The sequence below is a fragment of the Muscardinus avellanarius genome, assembly GCF_963383645.1.
Source record: "Muscardinus avellanarius genome assembly, chromosome: 8".
Lineage (NCBI taxonomy): Eukaryota > Metazoa > Chordata > Mammalia > Rodentia > Gliridae > Muscardinus > Muscardinus avellanarius.
In genome coordinates this window covers 56677911-56697648 of record NC_137794.1, presented here as the reverse complement: position 1 = coordinate 56697648, position 19738 = coordinate 56677911, and positions in this window count along the sequence as shown.

The following is a 19738-nucleotide window of genomic DNA, read 5'->3' as shown; positions in this document are numbered from 1 at the left end:
ATGTATAAAATCTTAAAATATTAACACTCAAAAAACAAATAACTCTATAAAAATGAGCCATTGAACTGAATAGACACTTCACAAAAGAAGAAATGCAAAGACAAAGAAGTATATGAAAAAATGTTCTACATCATTTTAGCAATCAGGAAAATACAAATAAAAACTATACTGAGTTAGGATGAGACTCATCAAGAATACAAACAATAACAAATGCTGGAGAGAATGTGAGGTATTGGAACTCTTATACACTGTTGGTGGAACTGAGAATTAGTTTAATTACTATGAAGATCAGTATAGAAAACTGAATTTTCAATTTGAAAGAGCTGGTGTTGATCAAGCTAAGGGGTTATTTCACCAAGTGAGGTTTCATTTCATAGTTTCAGTGTTTATTCCAAACCTAAAATAACAGATATATATTTTGGCAAAAATGAAATCAAACCCATAAAAACACAACCAAAATAAAACACAGGGCATTCATTAACTTGTCATTACTGCAACAAAATAGTTGTATCAGGAGGCAACTAAGTAAATTTATAAGAGAAAGGCTGATTTAATTCAGAATTTTTGAACTTCGTAGTCCAAGATCAGGCAGAACTTGCCCCATTGTGTTACCTCTGGTTAGGAAGATGACAATGTTGTAGGAACAGGTATTAGAGAAAGAAGCCACTTGAACTAGAGCAAAGGCGGAGAGAAAGAAGAAAATGGAGTCTCACAATTCCCCTTTCAAAGCACATACCAGTGACCTAATTATCTTCCACTAGACACTGCCTCTTAAAAGTCAACATAATCTCCCTGAATTGACACCCTGGAGACCACACCTTTACATATGGACTTTTGAGAAACACTGAAATTACACTCAAACCATAGCACATACCTCAAAAACTTAAAGTTTCAAATTATTCTCATATTATTTGTTCATATTTAACTGCTAAAATCAAATAAATCTCTTGAAAATGTTAACTGTAAGTTAAATCTATATCAGAGCAAGATCCAAGTCCATAGTAAGACATATGAAATCTCTGAAGAGTGTTGCTGATGAAAGATAGCATACTTAACAAACTTGATGAAAGATTATTTTTATCCAATGTTAGTTTGCAGACTACACATTCTGCCATGCATTTGCAAAGTAATCATAGGTCATATCTTTACCAGGCTGGCTGTCATAGTGACAAGAAAATTTGAGAACTTATATGGAGAAAAAGTCATTGAAAGTAATTAACAGAACTGTTGAAGATGAAGCACATGTTTTAATGAAATGGCAGATTAAACAAGACACCTTTTAGTTGTTTTAATCTGTATAATTTGAGGACACTATTTGCTTTTTAAATTCTTAGTTTCTTGTTTATAAATTCAATAATATTTTGGAAAATCATCAAATATAAAAATTCTACTAATTTTTAAAGAGAAACATTAGCTTATTTTGAAATTATATTATAAAATATACATCATTTTATAATGCCATAAATTGTTTTCTATCAATAAAAATATTCCCTAGTTTAGCCAAAATCTTGAAATTATCCTAAAATTATAAAACTATTAATTACTGTCATATACTCACCTTAAATTAGGAACATTTGAGATAGTTTATAAAAAATATTTATTCCTTAATATTAGCCTTATTAATACAACACTTTGGCTCCTATCACATATGGAGAAACAGTTGGTAATATTTAGGAATTTTGAGCACATGAATAAATTAAATTCAGGAATAGTGTATTTGGACCACATATAAATCTTTTTTATATTTTACTTTTAGTGGTACATAATAATTATGGATCATAATGAGGTATAGATTGATAAGAATATATATGCACACAGCACTAAGTGTTTATCTTTGGCTCCCAGCCCAATCCCCTCAACCCCTTTCATTCATATATATATATATATATATATATTTGACATTGGTATTGCTAATTATATATATAATTATATGTATATGGCAGTATTTAAACTTTTAACTTTATTACATCTCTATCCCTCCTCCTTTCTTCCCTAAACCCCCTCCATCACTCCATTGGAGTCTCTACTCCTTTAAGTCTCTTCTGTTACCCAATTTCTCTCAAGCTACCACATATTAGAGAAAACATATAACTATTCTGAAACTGGCTAATCTGACTTAGCATACCATTCTCTAGTTCCATCTATTTTTCTGAAAATAAATTTTTTTATTTTTTTATGGATGAGTAAAAAATTTCCATGTGTATATAAACCACAGGGTTTTATTGTTTTTAATATTTTTAATTCATGCATTGTAATAATACATTATATTTAAGTACAGAGTAATAGAAATATACATGCACACAACTCTTGGGACATACCATTTTGTAATCTATTCATCTGTTGATGGACACCTAGGCTAGTTCTAAAATTTGCTTTTGTGAATCATGCTGTTATAAACATAGATAAGCATCTATCACTATCATAGTCTAACTTCAATTCCTTTGGAAAGATACCCAGGAATGATATAGCCAGTTCATATGGTAGTTCCATTCCCAGTCTTCTGAGGACCTCTACATTGACCTCTTTAGTGGCTATATTAATTTGCAAAAGTGTGTAAGGTTTCCTATTTGCATATTTCCCCATATCATCACAAGCATTTGTCGCTATTTGTACTTTTGATGATTGCCATTCTAACTGAAGTTAGATGGAATCTCAGTGCATTTTGATTTGCATGTTTCTGACTGCTAATGATGTTGAATCATATATATACTATATATATATATATATATATATATATATATATATATATACTTATATATATGATATTTATATTTCCATTTTTGAGAAATATTTAGTTCAGTTGCCCATTTTCATTGAGCTTTTTTTAAAATTAAGTTTTCTAAACTCATTTTATATTCTAGATATTCTTTTTCAGAGGTGTAGCTGGCAAATATCTGTTCCTTATTTGTAGTCTTTCTCCTTAAACTCTTTTTTTTTTTAAATTGGTGCACTGTATTCATACATCATAGTGGGATACAAACTTTTGTAGACATACATGCACACATCGCCCAGTCAGCCCCCACCCGATCCCCACCCCATTCTTTCCCCATCCCTCCCTCCCATGCTTGGCTTAGTGGTTGACATCTAGTATTATAGCAATTTATCCAAAATTAAAAATGATAATCTCACATAACAGTTTCATTTGTCTGATACCAAGCTTTTGATGACTTAAAGATAACATTTCAATATTTCTTTTTACTTTCTTTCTTACCAGAGAATCTTTTTTTCTATTTATTTTAGGTGAAACTATCATATATTTATATATTTATTTTTCAGAAAAAAATCTATCCTAATATGGAATATGGACTCTAGGTACCCAAAACGATCTTGAAAAAGAACAAAGCTAGAAGATATATATTTTCTGATTTCAAACCATATAAAGCTACAATAATTGAAACAGTGTAGTACTATTCTAAAGGCAGATATATAAACCATTGGAGTTAAATAAAAGCCTAGAGCTAAATTCTTCCCTATATTGTCAAGTTATTTTTGACAAGGTTTCCACGAACATTTGGTGGTAGAAATAATAATATTTTAACTAAATATTGTTGAAACATAATAATTACATGGAAAAGAATAAAGTTGGACCCTTACCTAATCCCATATACAAATATTAACTCAAAATAGATAAAAGACCTAAATATAAATCTTAAGACTATAAACTTTTAGGAGAAAATCTGGGTCATTAAACCTCACAACACTGAAATTGGCAGTGATTTCTTGGATATGATTTCAATGGCACAGGCAACAGAAGAGTATACAAACTCCCTAAAAAATAAAAAAAAAATTGAATATCCAAAGACAATGTAAACAGAGTTAACAGTTACTAATAGAATGGGATAAAATATTTCCAAATGCTATATCTGAAGGTATATTAATATTCCAATTAGAAATCCTAAAAATTAACAACAATAAAGGCAAACAATACCATTTAGAGATAGGTAAAAGACTAACATAAATAATGAATCTCCAAGATAACCAATCTTAGTTGACTGTTGCATGGAAACTCTTGTTTCTCTGGTTCTGGTGTGTGTTACCTATTTCTTCTTTGTAGTTAATCTCTTTGAGTATTTTCTCTAGTGCTGGTTTTGAAGACATAAATTTCTTCAGTTTCTGTTTGTCATGGAAGCTTCTTATTTTTCCATCTAATTTGATAGAAAGTTTTGCTGGGTAGGAAATTTTTGGCTGGAAGTTGTTTTCTTTCAGAGTTTGGAATATGTTACTCCAAGCCCTTCTGGCTCTCATGACTTGGTTTGGGAAGTCTGGAGTGATTCTAATTGGTTTGCCTCTGAATGTCACTTGGCCCTTTGCTTTTGTTGCCTTTAAGATTCTCTGCTTAGCTTCCACATTGGTCATTTTGACAATTATGTGGCATGGGGATCCTCTTCTCTGATCCTGTCTAAAGGGAGTTCTATAAGTTTCCTGGACCTGTGTATCAACCTCTTGCTCTATGTTTGGAAAATTTTCTGCTATTACTTCCTTGAAGAGATTGTTGATCCCTTTGGTTTCACTTTCTTTTCCCTCCTCTATTCCAATTATTCTTAGGTTAGCTCTCTTAAAATGGGCCCATATTTCTTCAATATCAGATTCCTGCTGTCAATATTTTTTCTAGATTAGAAACTATGCATTCATTTTTGGAATGATCATCTTCTAAGAGTGAGATTCTGTTCTCCATGTGGTCTAATCGGTTGTTTGTGCTTTGAATTGAGGCCTTTACTTCATTAATTGCATCCTTTATCTCGTTTTGGCTCTCTCTGAGTTCTTTTTGAAGCACCTCTATTATTTCTACAGTTATTTTCCTGATTTGATCTTCTATAAATCTCTGATTTTCTGTTTTATTGGGTTCTGATGTTGTGGGGTTGTGGGCATTCATTGCTCCAGTATTATTCCTCTTTCCCATGATTTCGGAAGTTTGTGCCTTCTCTGGGTTCTTCCCTTGGGTTACTATGACTTCACTTAAGGTGTTCTGGATCTCGAGTCAGTAGTATCTCAGACCCCACTACTCCTTTACTGGGTTGTATCACAGAGTCTCCGACCCAGAGAGTCGATAGAGGCTGCTTTAGACTGTGGGGGATGCCAGGTTGCACGTTCTCCTATGGTGTGATATCTCTGCCACTGCCACTCCCCCACTGGGTCAAGTCCCAGGGAGTACAGTACTGGGATTTCTCCTCTGTGGCCCGCAATTTGACTCACTGTTCTTGAGTACGCAGATGTAGCTGTACTGGATTCAGTGAATTCTCTGCTGCTGCTGCCGGTGGCAATATGGCGCCGCTCCCACACCCTTGGCCGTGAGGCTGGTGTATTTCTTCTTGGTTTTGATTTCCACTCTGAATCCCTGCAGCGTGTGCTGAGCTCAGCCAGTGGGAGCTTTAGCTTTTACCTGCGGCGAGAAATCCCACCTGGTTGTTCCACAGCGGCTCAACTCGGCTTGCTGTAGCCATCCGGTGAATTTCCCACTGCCGCCGGCAGTATGGCGCTGCTGCCATGTCCTCGGGCGTGAGGCCAGTTATCTACTATGTGGCTCTGAACTCTGTTCTCAGTCTGCTTTCTCTCTGGAGCCTGGTGATTTTTTGTTTCTCTGATGATGGTGTTTTCTGGCTATGAAAGGCGCTGATTTTGTGGTAATGGAGATTGGTTGTTAGCGGGGCTCTTAAGCCCCGCTTTTCTCGGTCGCCATCTTCCTGGAAGTCCTCCTTAAACTCTTGATGGTTCCCTTTGCTACACAGAAGCTTTAAATTTAATGTCATCCTATTTATTAATTCTCATTTTAATTTTCTGAGCTTTGAAATCTTATTGAGGAAGTTTCTACCCCTGTCTACATGTTGGGACATTGGTCCTGTGCTCTTTTCTAGTAATTGAAAAGTCTCTGGTATAATTTCCAGGTTGTTGATCTATCTTGGGCTGCCATTTCTAAATAAATAGTTATTACTTGTATATTGGCACTAAGTTGATTTATTTTTTCCCAGAAATTTTGGATTTAGATATGAATATATATTATCTAAAATGTTGATCATGTAGAATTAAAAAATATAAAAATGATTACTAGAGAAGGGGGTAGGGTAGGGGCTGGGGACAGTGTGAGATTTTGATCAAGAGATACATGGTTTCAATTAAGGGAAATGAATTGGGGAAGTGTGTTCCACAACATAGTGATTATAGTTAACAAGATATTGTGTTCTTGAAAAATGGACAAAGAGGGAACGTGAAGTGTTCTGACTAAAAATGTAATAACTATGTAAGAAAATGAATATGTCACTTAGCTAGATATAGCCACCCAATAATGTACATATACTCCAAAGCTTCATACTGTACAGGGTAAATGCATCAAATTTTATCTGTCAAGCTGAAAAACACCAATTGCTATAGAGACATGACATCCAAATGTAATATTGTAAACTAGCTGTTATCCTACAACAGAGAAATTATATTAGGTATATTTTTTTAATCTGAATAAAATGTGTTATATTTAGTCAATAAAAATTGAATAGCTAGGCATGTTTACACATACATGTAATCTTTGTTTTTGGCAGATTCTGAGATAGGAGGATAGCAGTTTCAAGCAATTTAATGAAAACCTTAGCAATTTACCAATATCTTGTTTCAAAATAAAAAAATAAATATTGCTAGGAGTATAGCTTGGAGGTAGAATACCCCTGGGTTCACCTCTAGTAAAAAAAATAATAATCAAGTGACTGGTTGTTTCTTATATTCTACCCTTTCTCCTTTAAATCTCTTGTTTGCAAAAGGCTAGCTTCCACATTTCAAAATACCATTTTTTACAGAGCCATCAGGCATATTTTCTCAGAATGACATTTTCAACATATAATTTCTTTTTTCCATTATCTTATACCTTACCTTGGTTCATCTGAAGTCTGGCTCTAAAACTATCTCTTCAGTTTTCTGTATTATTTTCACCCCATCCTCTCCACTAGCTAACTGGGTCATCTTGCTAATGTCATCAATTTTTTGTACCCTTTCTCTTTACTTAGAAAGTTGTTTGTGTTCTCTGAATATATTTAAATCTTGAGTATTTTTTAGGAACCAAGAGTAGCTTTTATTCCTATTTTTTAAAAAGTTAACAGGTTAAATTTTTTGACCACAAATCTATCTTCCTGAATAGGGACTTTTAAAGATGTTGGGAGATAAAACCTATATGATTTGGGAAGTACTTGATAAGCTAAAAAATAAAATTTTAATTTAAATATTAATTAGTTTACTCTGACTATATAAATGAAGTGCTTAGATACCCTGCTTTAGGACATACAGATAACCTGACAAAGAAAGAAAAAAATTGCACACTAAAGGAGGTGCAAAAATTAAATGCATTTAGTAACGGAAGGAATTTAGTATATCTTGGGACTGGATTTTTGTGGATGCCAGATTGAGAGCAGGGGGAGATTATAATTAAGACTGGATACATGACACATCAAAATAGGGCTATTTTTTGTGACCTGGAATTAAATATTCTGGTGAGTAGCTCTACAAATGAGGTAAACTCATGACTGGGATGGCTCTAACTTAGCAATAGATGCTCAGTGATGAACAAACAAAAATATTTGAGTATTGATTATAGATGATGATATAGAGCGGAGTAAAGGGAAATGAGACATTATAATAGATCTTTTCTGTGGTACCAAAAGTCATACCATGGAATATATTCCATGGAAGAACTCATGGGACTTTCCACTCACAACACCATTTAGAAACATATTGGTGAAAATATAATCCACTATGATATTTAGTAATAACTCTTAAGACTAGAGAAGATGCGGTCACAGAGCTAAATTTCTTTAATAGCCAGGTAAAAGAGAGTATCTTGAAGTCATAGAATCTATATGGCAGCATTAACCATCAGAAATGAAGAGGCCACATTTATCTCATGGCAAGATAAAAGTGGAAACAAAATAAATTGAATCTGGAGGATTTTTCAGGTATGTTTGATATAATTTGATCTCCCGAAGAACAAAACAGAAAGGAAGAAAAACATGTGCTTCTTAGCACTTAGAACCAAGAAACAGAGACAATGAAGCAGGAAACTGAGGCAGTCATCTCAATAAATGTCATTAATAACTTCCTCAGTTCTTAGATTTGAACCAGTATTTAGATTCAACATGTGTTGAAGTGGTGGTTAGTCACCCAAGAGAAAGGTCAGTATAGTAATTAGAAAAAGTATTAAATCTGCCAGTTATTTCCCTCAAAGAACCTTTGGCCATCAGATAACTCTATACATTAAGAAAAGTAAATACCCAGAGATTCTGAGGGCTATTAGACTACATCTACATCTGGAAACCTAATCTACCACCATGACCTACTTGTCAGAGTGAGGATATACAGGGACCAGATAATAGATTCTTGCCCAAGTTCAGCTCACAAAGGCTCATTTATTTCACAATGAGATTGGCTCTGTGCTCATTTCCCAGTGCCTGGATATATAATTGAAATCATTATACCTTGCAGTCAAGTAACCACTACATTGTTTCTTCGACCCTTATGTGGAAGTAATCATAATCAGAAAGTACAAGTGATAACTCTTACAACTAAATCAAAATCAATATTATAACCCAGGGAGTAGTAGAAACTGGTGCCACCATTAAGTACATACAGCATGCAGGAACATATCTATAGTGACATTTTAGAAGCAATATTCTGAAAGAAAAATGTATCATTAAATATTATGTATATTCATTAAGTCAGAGAACCTTTTTGATGTAATAATGTCACAAATAGGAATAATACAATGACCCAGGATCAAAAGTTTGAAAGCAGAAGTGGCCTCTTCTTCAACTCCAATGAAATCTATGAAAAAAATCCTAATCCCCACAACTTTGATTTCTGCAGATTTAAAGATCCATCTTCGAAGGAGTAAATCACTGAATTTTACTCGTAACCAGCAGGACACTTTGGACCCTCATGCCCAGACATCAGCAAATACAAATAAATAATACTTTTGAGGAGTGATTTAACCTGATCATCAGTCTATCTATAAATAGGCACTTCCCCTCTCTTGAAAAAGGTATGTTTTCTTTCAGATTCTTCAGAAAAGTTGGATCACATCTCAGTAATAGATTGAGGGGGCATAAATTTGGAATATATAGTGGAGAAGCAAGAAGATGAGTACCAGTTTCAGTCCAATCACTTGAAAGTTAGCTCTGTTATGGAAGTCTGTGGTTCTTCACACTAAACACCCTCTTTTAAGTTACCACTTAAAATAGAGGTCCCTGGGAGGAGCTGTTTCTCAAACCCACAGGGGTTTTAAAGTATAATTGGTGAAAGACAGTGGCTGTAAACAAATCCCTAAGATCTATAATTTTGTGGAGCATAGTTGACCTAGAGGTCTAGTCACATCTCTTTAATTCACTACTATATCCATGCTGAAGACATTTTCTTCAGGCTCTTCCAACCAGTGGTACCACCTGGTGGAAGCAGAGTTCTGGTCCTTTCTCATAGGACTTGAAACTCCTTTAATATGTGATGGGGTGTGTCCATACAGTGCCTAAGGAGATACAGCCTCCCTCAGCCTGAGCAGCCTGCAGCCTAAGGCAAAACTTTAAAGTGATTCAGCAGAAAAGGGACTAAGATGGTGCCTAGAGGAAGCTACAGAGGCATGGTTTCCCCATTCATTATAGGTGGGGAGACTGAGCAGTTTTTCCTTTTAAAGGAGGTTCCACACACATGAATGGCTCATGGACTGGCCTGGGATTGGCCGTGAGCTACGTGCTAGTGATCTTTATCCTGGATAGGCTAGGCTATTTCCCATGGGAATTCCCCTCATGGTTTGGTGCTATATATATGATTGCTTAGAGAGAAATAAATGAGATCTTGCTTGACATATCTCCCGGCTCCGGCTCCGTGTGGTGATCGGGCCGTCAGTACTCATCATCTTCCAAGCCCCACCACCGTTGGGCTGGATTCCCAACAAATATGCAATTTGGGTGTGCATAATTTTTGAAGTAATATTAAAATTTGAAATATTCATACAAAATATTTTTTCATACATGAGCCATTACAGATGAGCATTTTATCATATGACTACTACAGTTGTGCACCTCACAAACACAGTAAATTTATTTATTTATTTATTTATTTATTTATTTATTTATTGTATGCATACAATACAATACTGGGAATGGAACCCACGGGTATTTTACCTCCAAGCTACACCCCAGCCCTGTTTTTTTTATTCTTTATTTTGAAACAGTCTCACTGAGTTGCAAAAGGCCTCAGTAGTTGAGGCTGGCTGAGAACCTGCAATCCTCCTGTCTTCGCCTCCCAAGTACTGGGATTACAAGCATATTCCACCATAGCTGGCTTGGACATTGTTTTAACTATTATATAGATCTAGTTATCTTAGAATGTCACAAAAGCACAGATAAATTGTTTCTTTAAGCAAGAAATCAAAATATAAACACAGTCTATCATTTTTTATGTTGATATTATTAATGAGAAAAATGTTATAATTCACATTGACTGCATTTCCTGAATACTGTGCTTAAGAAAACTGGGAGTGATATTTAGTGACTTTTACTACTTAGTGTGACTGTGAGGTACCAACTTGACTAGACCACAGGGTACCTGAACAGCTGGTAAAACATTGTTCTGTATATACCTGTAAGTGTGTTCAATAGCAATTAACATTTGAATGAATAGACAAAGTAAAGTTTTCCCTAAGGTGGGTATTTTCATCCAACCAGTTCAAGGTTTGAATAGAGCAAGTCAGATGAGTCCTGTTTAAACCCCTTGATGTGAAAAACAAAACAAAACTGTCTTCTACCTTCATACACAAACTGAAACCTGTACTCTTTTTTTAGTCTTTAATCTGTCAGCTTTCAGATTGGAATTATAGCTTTGACTATCAAGGGTCTCTAACTTACATTTTGCAAATCCTGGGAATTTTCAGCCTCTATTGACACATAAGCCATTCCTTGTACTAAAGAACCAAGTAAGAGCCAAGAGTGGTGGTACATACCTGTAATCCAAGTACGTGGGAGGCTGAAACAAAAGTATTGCAGGTTCCAGGCAAGTTTCAGCAACTTAGTGAAACCCTCTTTAAAAGAGAAAGAAAGAAAGAAAGAAAGAAAGAAAGAAAGAAAGAAAGAAAGAAAGAAAGAAAGAGAGAAAGGAAGGAAGGAAGGAACGAAAGGAAGGGCTAAAGATGGGGCTCAGAGTTAGTTCAATTCCCAGTATACATATACACACAAAAATAAAAATAAAAAATAAAAATAAAGAAATATTTACTGCCGTTGTTTTCCTGGAGAACTCTGATTAATAAAGTGACATTCCTTGGTTCCAAATGCACAGTGTTCTTTGATGTTTCCCTAAATCTTTCTTTTGCATATAACTCTATATTTATTATAGGTATATGGGTATATGGCATATATATATATATATATATATATATATATATATATATATATATATAGTTATATGGTATCTATCAGGTAAGAAGTATAGTATTTGGAATATATATGATAGAGATCATATATAAATTAAGAAGCAAACATAAATAGAGAGGCATAATCATGTAAATAATCACTTTGGCATACACAATGAAAATTTAAAGGAATTGTGTATCTTTTTATTCCATCTAATTTTCAGTGCTCTTTTTGCTTATTTTACGAAGAAAATCTTACTTTATTTTGGTGCATTCTAACTTTTATTTTAAATCTACATCTATATAATTATTTGTTTAATGTCTCTTACAATGAATGCCTATAAATCTTATTGTTGTGTGTGTGTGTGTTTTTTTTTTTCTCCAGTACTGGCGATTGAACCCTGCGGCATTCTACCTCCATGCTACCCCCAACCCTATATTTTATGTTTTATTTTGAAGCAAGTTCTCACTAAATTGCACAAGGCCTCACTAATTAGCTGAGGCCATTTTAAACTGGGACCTCCTGTCTCAGCCTCCCAAGTACTGGGATTCCAAGTTTGAGCCACCATGCCCAGTTTATCGTTGTGCTTTTTATATGGTTACATGTAAATCCATACATTTATAACATTCTCCTTATAAAGATAATTTAAAAATGGTAAGACGATTATACTTGCTATTCTCTCATTTTGCCAATTTGCTCAGTTTGCTTTTTAAAGAGTTATAGAGTAATATTATTTTCATATCTTTATTCAATATTACATATATTATACACTAACTGTATGTGTGTACACATGTTTTTATAGCCACATTTATTGTTGCCTGTCAGGTTATAATAATTACTAAGATAATTGCCATTAAATAGTAAGTGCTGGCCATAGAAAATAATGTTGTCCAGCTAATGTAACTGCTATAACCAGTATTTGATTTCTTTCTTTTCTTCTATCACCGAGGTTAGTAAAAATGATATAATTGATTCATTTTGTTAGCCCCTTTTCCAGATAGTGATAACAATATGATACATCAATAATATGTAAAGAAATATTATAATCCAATAATAATGTCAATCCAACCACAATGAGCAGATTTGAGCAAACATTTCAATAATAAATATATGCATATATATTATATAAATATATTGACAAATATACACGTGTAAAGATGGTAAATAACGTTGTTAATCTAGAAAAGACATATTAAAAATAAAATAAAAGACCACCACACATTCACTAAGATTGATTGACACTACCATGTATTGGTGAACTTGTAAGGCAAGCGGAATTTTATCCATTATTGGTAAAACTATAAAGTTGCACAACTACTTTGGAAGGTTCTTATAACATTAAATATACAATAGTCATTATTGTTCAGCAACTTTTCTCACATAAATTTTATCAGAAGAAATGAAAATATAAGCTCAATAAAAGGCTTGCAATATGTTGACCCAAGCACCTATATTATTTAATAGCCCCAAATTTAAAAAAAGATGATCAAAAAGAGTGTAAGCATGTATTAGTAGAGACATATAATTTAAAAAACAGCATAATAATAAATATAATACTACAGAGGAATTATAAAAACATGATGTTGAACGAAAAAAAAGCAAAACAAGATTACCTACTAAATATTTTTATTTATATATAAAATCTCAGAAGCCTCAGAATTAAACTATAATGTCAAGAAGTAGAACACAGTTTTCTCACAGCCACACTAGAGCTTGGATTGACTATAGGGATGATGGATATATGCTATATAATTTTTTTCTTGGGTGACAGAAATATTCCATATGTTGATTACATTGGTGGTATCCAAATTGTATTCATTTGTCAAAAGGGATCAAACTATATATTTAAAGCAAAGTATACTTTAGGTAGGTAAATTTGATAAAATTTTATTTATTTATTTATTTATGTTTTATTTATGTTTTATTTTTGGTGGTACTGGGGTTCCTGGAAACCCTTCTACCTCCAGACTACACTCCCAGACCTATTTTTATACTTTTTATTTGGAAACAGGGTCTCTTAAGCCAGCGCAGGTGGCTGGCTTCAAATCTGCATGATCCTCCTGTCTCTGCCTCCCAAGCACGGGGATTACAAGCTTGTGCCACCATGCCCAGAGAAATTTGATTTTTTTAAATAATATATTCTCCAGGTTTTTAAATCTTCTAGCAAATGACACAACTTTGTTCTTCTTCACTGCAGAGTAGAATTCCATTGTTTGTATTTCCCATAATTCTGTAATCAATTCATCTGTTGATGTATACCTAGGTTGGTTCCATAATTTGTCTATTGTGAATTGGGCTTCTATGTACATGAGTATGCATACATTAATGTAGTTCTCTGGTTTTTATATTAAGTTAAATTAGCCAATCACAGAAAGTGAAGGGTCATATATTTTCTCTAATATGTACAGGATAGGTAGTAATTAGGATACCAGAGGGCCTCCAGATAATGGATGAAAAACCTCAGTGGAGCCAGGGAGGAGATCCTAAGGGTAGGGGAGGAGAAAGACTGAGGTCCATTAATGAAAATCCTTACTATCGACTATGTGTATAAATATGAATATGTCATTCTTGGTACTCTGAATTGAGAGGGAGGAAAATTGGAAGGCAGGGGTGGCACCAAGTGCTGTGTGCATATATATCATTGTCAACATGATTTATAATATGATGTGAGACTATAAAGCACCAATGAAAGCACTAAGAAATAAAAAAATAACAAAACTCTGTTCATTAAATTATTTGTAACTTTTCACTATTATATGCCATAAATAAGTCAGGGCTTAAGATAATTTTATTTAATATTAGCTTTTATCATACATGTACATATTTACGTTTTTCTAGTGGCACATCTATAATAAACTCTGCAACTAAAATAGGCCAGAAAGTATGTGTGGGTGTTTTGATTTTTACTATTTCTCTTTCAGAATGTACCAAGGATTTTGAGGAGGAAAAGAAAGTAGTTTAGCTATAGATTTCTTGTATTTTAAATTATGCCAAATAAGACCATTAAAATCCAATATGAACTTCAAGGATTTTCATGCCCTCGGAAGCTTTTTAGTCTTCTTCAGGAGGTGAATACAAATGCAGCGGTAATGTGATAGTAATTGTGATAGAGGAAATATGCACACTTCCACAGCTGGTAGAAGAGCAAAACGCTTTACACTGATGCAGCTACAGTAATTGGTTTGTTCTGCTCTGAGTTCAATTTAAAATGGCAATTATTTTTTGAATGTGTGATTTAAATCTTTCAAGATATATTACAGTAGAAAGGAAAAGGCTTTAGAATTGAAATGTAGACTCACACAACTAGTTATGGAGAAGAAAATTAGTGGCCATGAGATCACAATTAAACTTTATGTTGTGACTTCAATCGAGAAGGAATTTAAATTTTAAAATGTATTATAAGAACATATTAATATATAAGACTAACCATTTAAAAGTGACCTTCAAACTTACAGTTAAACCATAATTAAAGATATAGTAAATTAAGTCTCTTTCAATATAGGTGCTGTGCCACTCTCTGAATATAAAATTACTCATCTAAGTTTGTTCCATGTGCTTTTACCTTTGTGTTTTCATGATTATATAGTATTAAAGGTAAGACTATCTAGATTAAATGACATAAGGTTTATTCTTTTTATCACAAATACTCATCTACAAATAAATGTGTAGAGATAAATATTTAGGAATAAAACATATGGAATTTGACGAAGTGATAGAACTTGCTGACATTAATTCACAGTGTAGCTCAGAGCAGCAACATTATCATTACATTCAAAACTCAACAAGTTAATAATCTCGGGAACCAGAAAATTATACTGAGATTCTTGATAGGAAAATTACACCATAGTTACAACATTTCTTTGCAAAGAAGAAAATGCCATTTAATAATTCAAACTGTACAATAGAATATATATTTTTATATAAATTTAGAGAATTGGCTTAAGAATTACTTTGAATTTATCATACTAAGCAGGTCTTTATATTATGATTTTCTCTTTTTTGTAATGTACTAAAGTTTCTCCTTTTTCTTGGTTTTATTTTACTGTCACTTGTCCCATTATACCATTCATTTAACTGGTATAAATAAACTGATTTATGGCTATCCTATTTCTTTTATTGCTAATTTTTAAAAATTTTTATTGCTGCATTGTATTCATACATCATAATGAGGCAAAAAACTTGTGTAGACATACATGCACACATCGCCCAGTTAGCCCCTCCCCAGTCCCCACCCAACTCCCTCCCCATCCCTTCCTCCCATGCTTGGCTTAGTGGTTGACTACAATATGAATAAGTACATCATGTGCTTTCTGTCAATATGATGTTTTATTTTTTATATGGAATGAGTCTGACAAGAGTATGTCTGCTACTCTTTAAATTTATATAGTATTTATATTTTTACACATCAAATCCCATCCTTTCAAAATGATTTTAACTGCCATAATTTATAATACCCTAATGGCAGGAGGATGAAGATGTGAAAGCACAAACTATCAATGAAATCAAAGAAACTAGCTTAGTAATGTGGGTACAGGATTGTTAGCTAAGAAAAATAGCCCTTTTTGCCAGAGTTTAATGATGAACAGAATTAGAACAGTTCAAGGGAGTTGTAATAATATTAGGTGTATTTAATTAATTATTCTAGGTACTATGATGTATAATTTATGTTCATATAAAACTCTATTTGTCCTGACAAAGATAAAATGTATTATCTGGCTTTTATTACCCTAGATAGGAGATGAAGAAATTGAGTAGAACATGTTTAAAATTTGTGTTAAACTGAAATGTGTTAAGTATAATAGTAAAAATAAGCTCCTACACACATACACTTAAAATATTTAATTTTAATTTTTAGTTTTTAAACTTTTTATTAGTGCAAAGAATGGAAACCAAACTACCAAACAAATGCCTATGTATCGATGTTCATAGCCACATAATTCACAATGGCTAAACCATAGAACCATCAATAGATAAATGGATTACAAAATTATGAGATATGTACACAGTGGAATTTTATTCAGCCGTAAAGAAGAATAAAATTACATAATTTGTAGGGAAATGTATGGAACTGAAGAACATTATGCTAAGTGAGATTAGTCAAGTCACAAAAAGTAAGAAATTGGATGTTCTCCCAGATGTGTGGAAACTATGGAGAAAAAGTCTCAGAAGAACTCTACACAAGGAAGGAGAAACATTATTTGACTTTTAAACACATTTGTTTTTGTTTTTGGTGGTACTGGGGATGTAACTTAGTGGCCTTCTACCTCCAGGCTACACTCCCAGACCTATTTTATATTTTATTTGGAAACGGGGTCTCACTAAGTTGCTGAGATCCTCACTAAGTAGCTGAGGCTGGCTTCGAACCTACTTGATCCTCCTGTCTCAGCCTCCCAAGCTCGGGGATTACAAGTGTGCACCACCATGCACGGCTAGCCACATTTGATTTTCAATTTTGTTTATGAAATATTATATATTCTATGTTAAATTTTCTTAAAATATTAATACTAAAAATACTTGGAAGAAGTCAAAGGGCTCTAGAGTTTGCAAATTTGATACATTCTATGCATTATGTCCTTACTTATTCCAGAATATACATTAATATATCAATGCACACATTTTGATCATTTTAAAAAATAACATGAGTAATGTTTATCTATGACTGTGTCCAAAACCCATTTTACCTAAGGCAAACCTCTATCAAAAGTGAGAGGCCCAATGTAATTGACAAGTGAGCTTGTGAATATTGCCAGTTTCAAACTCCAGCTGTGTTTTATCTACTCTGTAGTTAAAACTTTGAGCAAATATTTAACACAGCCAAGTCTTGATTATTTCACAAATAAAATGGGAAATGATAATATTGACCTATGTCAGAGAGTCACAGGATGCCCAGGTGTGGCCTTATTTCTGAATACATGTAAGCTATTATTTCATTTCAACTATCTTGAGAAAAGCAGTACTGTGTTTATGTGCATGTAAGTGTGTGTGTGTGTGTGTGTGTGTGTGTGTGTGTGCATGTGCACAAATACCTATACCAATATTGATTTAAAATACATCAGTGAGCCAGGCGTGGTGATGATGCATGCTTGTAATCCCTGTGCTTGGGAGGCTGAGACAGAAGGATCGCACAAGTTCAAAGCCAGCCTCAGCTACTTAGTGAGACTCTTAACAACTTAATGAGAGCCTATTTCCAAATAAAATATAAAATAGGTCTGAGGTAGAAAGCCCCTGGGTTCCACCCCCAGTACCACCAAAAAATAATAAAATAAAATAAAATAAAATACATCAGTATATGTAGACATAATTATAATTTGCATATAGTTATGTATATACAAAATTAGATGTAACATGATTACGTATTCAGTGATTTGAAAGCTCTTCTAACATTTATTCTTTGCAATTTTACTAAAGCATCAACCTAATAGATAAACCTTTAGTAACTTCATCAATTTACTCTCAGTTTATGAACATAGGCTTTTATCAAGTTTTATCGGTATCATTTTGTAATTTTATTTGCTCTTATTCTGTAACTCTTGTCAGAACAATCTTAATAATATTTCCATAACTCCTACTTGGTGTTATGAAGAGAAAAGGGAAATGGCCAGAAGCCCAAAACAGTTTGAAAAATGGATTTGTAATATTGCATAAATAGGCAAGGTTATAGTTTTTCATGTAGACTGCAATATGTCTCTGCTTAAGTGGCAAAGAGATATAGTTCAGTGATTTTCTATTGTGGTTCTCAAAAAGCCAGGCGAGTTAGTAAAAAAAAAAAAAAAAAAAAAAAAACTATACAAGCTAATTAAGAATTCAAATGTTTACATAAAGTCAGATGAAGATACCCTCGAAGTCTTTTTTTTCAATCATCAATCCTCTGAGACAAGAGGATTACAGATTTGAGGCCAGCCTGGGTAATTTAGCAAGGTATTCCTTGGCAAATTCTCATTGCCACTGGTCATATCATATGAAATTTAATCAGAGCAGTTCCTTAGTTGTTTTTAACTATGATCTTCTCTTCAAAACCCTTTGTTAATAATCAACTGTGTTTTGCACATTTGTTTAAAGCTTGATTAGTATAGGCTGAGCAAAGTTTCACTTCCTTCTTTTTCTAATAGCAGAGATAAAAAAAAGAAACTTGATGTGATAGTACTTAAAAGAACAGTGTTTAAAATTTATATTACTTACTTTTTAAGACTTATATAAAAATATATATCCTTGCTACCCACTGTAGTGCATGTCTATAATCTCAACTACTTGGTAGGCAGAGGTAAGAGAATCATAAGTTCAAAGCCAGCCTGGGAAAATCAGTGAGACGCTGTGTCAAAATTTAAGTAAATAAATACTGTTCTTAAAAAATAAAATACTATATTTTTAAAAATAGTAACTATTCCAATTTCCTTCTCTATAAAATGGGTTGTGAAATCCCTACATATTTTTGACAGCTGGGAGGATTAAATGTTCTCTAATAAGTGCCTTGCAGTCCACAGATGGAAAAAAATAGTAACTATTAATAAATGCCAGGAATATGCATTATAAAAAAAGCCTTTGGAGTAAGATCAACCTATTTTATATACTTTTAATAGTACATTGCAATTTTATATCATCATAATACATAATTCAATTTGATGCAAACACATATGTACACAGCTCTTAGTATATATCAATCTGCATTCCATTCTGCTACCCTTTCTATTCTCCCTGTGTTTGCTAGAAAGCTGGTAGTAATACCTTTACATATTGCCAATGTATTATTATATGGACTGTTTCTGTCTTCAATCCTCATTTTTCTCCTTCCATCTCCTTCACACAATGAACTTCCATTATTCTACTGATCTCTGAATAAATCCTGCTTTAAAAAATTTACTCCAAGTGTCTTATGTTTTCTATTTTTCTCTTTAGATTCCCCCTATGAGAGAAGACATACAACGCTTGACTTTCTGAAACTGGCTAATAACATAATCTTCTCTAGTTCCAAACATTGTCCTGCAAATGACATACTTTTGTTCTTCTTTATGGCTAAGTAGAATTCCATTGTCCATTTGTACAACATTATCATCGTCCATTATTCTGTTGATGGACATCTGGATTGGCTTCATATAATTTGGCTATTGTGAGTTGTGCTGCTATAAACATGGGTATATATGTATCATTCTAGTGTTCTAATTGAAATACTTCTGGAAAGATACAGAGGAGTGGCATAGTTGGGTGATATGTTAGTTCCTTCCCTAGGCTTTTAGGGGACCTCCATACTGATCTATATAGTGGTTGTATTAAATTATCGCCCACATCCTTACCAGCATTTATTATGATTCGTGTTCTTGATGATTGCCATTCTAACTGGAGTCAGCTGGAATCTCAGTGTAGTTTTGATT